Source organism: Sorex araneus, chromosome 1 (assembly GCF_027595985.1).
Source record: "Sorex araneus isolate mSorAra2 chromosome 1, mSorAra2.pri, whole genome shotgun sequence".
NCBI classification, from domain to species: Eukaryota; Metazoa; Chordata; class Mammalia; order Eulipotyphla; family Soricidae; genus Sorex; species Sorex araneus.
In genome coordinates, this window is record NC_073302.1 from 137477096 (window position 1) to 137480082 (window position 2987).

A 2987-nucleotide genomic window follows, 5' to 3' on the forward strand; every position below is an offset into this window, starting at 1 on the left:
CATTACACTCTCCAACTCCATCGGGGTTATCCCATATGGCAACATTTTAAAACTCTTGTTGCAATGAATATATTCCATTGTGCACATATATATCACACTTTTTCTTCATTCCTTATTAGGCACTTAGGTCATTTCCATATCCTAAACCAATGGTTTTCAACTGTATTACCAGTGAACTGTACCAGTTCATAGGCCAGAGACTGAAAACCACTGATCTAAACTATTGTGTTATTTTACATTTGCCTGTCTTCTGAAATTTTTAGTTGAAATCATTTTGTGTGTTCTATTCGATATGTCTTTGTGTGTCTGCCCCTGCGTGTGTGTATGTCAACAGTTCAGCGTGTTCACCCTTTTCCTGCTGTGTCTATTTTCCATCACTAGTGGGAAACTGGATGACTTCCAGATATGAGCTAATAGAAACAGCACTTTCCTGGTCTGTGTGTGAAAGTTTCTCTGTGACATATACATAGGAGACAAACTGCTAGATCATAGAGCACACACAAACATTTGACTTAACATGTTAATGCAAGATTGTTATACAAAGCAAACCAAATTATATCCTCTCAAGCAGACTTTGAAAGTTCCTATTTGGTATTGACTAACTCCAACTTTTTGTTGATCTGATAGAGATGAAAAGGATGTCATTATGATTCTTATTTACACTGAATTGACATATAATAAGACTGATATTTTCACATCATTGGTCATTCGTATTTGCTATACTGGAAAAAGACTGTTCCTGATAACTTTCAGACTGACTTATTCATTTTATTCATTTTCAGACTTACTTGTTTTCAGACTGACTTATTCACCTTTCACACTGACTTATTCATTTTTTTCCTAATGAGTCTAGAGTTCCTCTGCCCCTCTCGGAGAGCCTGGCAAGCTACTGAGAGTATTGATATGCTAAAAACAGTAACAACAAGTCTCACAATGGAGACATTACTGGTGCCCACTCAAGCAAACTGATGAGCAATGGGATGACAGTGACAGTGAGAGTGAGTCTAGCATTATTTTTATTTTAGATATTTAGATATTAAGCTTTTAGCTAATGCGAAAAGTTCTGAGTAGTGAATATTTTCTCCCTCTTGGTGAGCTTCATTTTCCCTCTTTATGTTTTCTATTGGGTTGAGCAATAGCACAGTGGGTAGGGCATTTGCCTTGCATGCTGCCAACTTGGGTTCGATTCCTCCTCCCCTCTCGGAGAGGCTGGCAAGCTATCGAGAGTATCTTGCCTGCATGGCAGAGCCTGGCAAGCTACCCATGGCGTATTCAGTATGCAAAAAAAAAAAAAAAACAGTAACAACAAGTCTCACAATGAAGAGGTTACTGGTGCCGGTGCCCGCTCAAGCAAATCCATGAGCAATAGGATGACAGTGATACAGTGATATGCCTTCTATCTAGTGAACTGAATTTTTTCCTATATTAAATTTTTCTTAATTCTTAAGTTTATTTTTGGAGTCTACATAAGAAATCATTCCTTATCCTGAAATCAATTTTTTAAGTCATGAGTCCATCTGGAATTATTTGTGCAGAATGAAGAAGAAAGTCTTTGCCATCTACATCCTTTCTAAGAACAATCACTTAGTTGACTAGTCTATTTTCCTTACCCCAGTCATCTTATATCCACAGAAAAGGAGATCTTTCAGGAGTCCCAAACTTACATGGAGCTCTTCAATGCACCCACACCTTGAATAACTCTGGTTTTTGCTCTTAATACTTAAGAGCACACATAGCCAATTAAAATTCAAGTTAAACCACCAAGGACCAGCATAAGAATATATTGCTCACTATGGGATCCCATAATCTCATAATGGTATCCGTTTTTTCTTTCTGATATCTAATTATTGTTTTTTCTTTATTTCACATCCAGTTAAGTCAAAACACATTTTCACATTTCAATGCTTCTTTTAAATAAATTGATGTTTCTACCTAGTTCTTTTGATTTCATTTATAGATATGATTTCTCTTTTTACAATATTGTCTTTATTTATTTATTTATTTATTTGCTTTTTGGGTCACACCCGGTGATGCTCAGGGCTGACTCCTGACTCTGCACTCAGGAATCACTCCTGGCGCTGCTCGGGGACCATATGGAATGCTGGGAATCGAACCCGGGTCGGCCACGTGCAAGGCAAACGCCCTACCCACTGTACTATCTCTCCAGCCCCAATATTGTCTTTATTATTGGGGTTGTGCCTCCCAAATGCAGTGATCTGGAGGCACAGGGGGCCCACCAGTGTTTCTCAGTCAACTGAAACATCAGTTAAAAACAGGACCCTTGATGCAGTGCTGTTGGGGGTCTGTGACGCTGGAGCTTACCCTATCACCCCAGTGATGCTGGAGGACTCCAGGGCTACACCCAGCAACGCTTGGTGGATCAATTGAATCCAGCTCAGTATATGTTAGTCAAGCGCCCTAGTTGCTATAATGTCTCTCAGACCAATTGTAACTGCTTTTATTTTGATTTTGTAAGTTACACTTTCAAAAATTTTTCCAGAAAGGGTTAATGAATAATCCCTTTACTGGGAACATTTCAGTGTAAATCTGAAGTGAGAAAGACAACTTGGCTGAATGAATTTTTCTTCCCCTCTGTAATCTGTAAATATTATTCTGTTGACTTCCACCCCAAAATGCTTCTCAAGTCTCAGATGAATCTGAGCTACTGGCCCATCCCTTCTTGGGGACAGGTTTATAGGCAGCTGTGTGTGTATGTATGTATGTGTGTGTGTGTGTGTCTGTATTTCTGTTTCTATTTGTGTATGATATTTTCTTTTCTTTCTTTTGATATTACTTTACCAGAATATATCTTGATATAGGTCGTAATTTTTTAAAATTTTCTAGATCACCATCAATTCTTTTCAATCTGGAAGTTTAGATATTTCATTTTAGGAAAATTTCTTCTATCTTTCAAATAACTTACATAATATATGTTCCTGTTCATGCATTGCCTTTTATGTATCTTTAATTTTCATGGTTGTTCCTAG